The sequence below is a fragment of the Myotis davidii genome, unplaced genomic scaffold, assembly GCF_000327345.1.
Source record: "Myotis davidii unplaced genomic scaffold, ASM32734v1 scaffold399, whole genome shotgun sequence".
NCBI lineage: Eukaryota > Metazoa > Chordata > Mammalia > Chiroptera > Vespertilionidae > Myotis > Myotis davidii.
Window position 1 is genome coordinate 7,306,679 of NW_006292094.1, and position 211 is coordinate 7,306,889.

The following is a 211-nucleotide window of genomic DNA, read 5'->3' on the forward strand; positions in this document are numbered from 1 at the left end:
ATTGAGAGAACAGGCCTTGGTCCTTGGTAGGTAGAAACCAGGTGAGGGTCTCAGGCTGAGGTGACCCCCGGAAGCCTGGGACCTCTGGACGCAGCCCCGCGCCGCCGCCGTCTCAGACCCGCGGGACCATCAGAGAATAAACGCCCGTCATTCGGGCGCCTGGTGGGGGTGTGTCACAGGTACGGGGACACCTGCCTGCGTCCACGGGAGC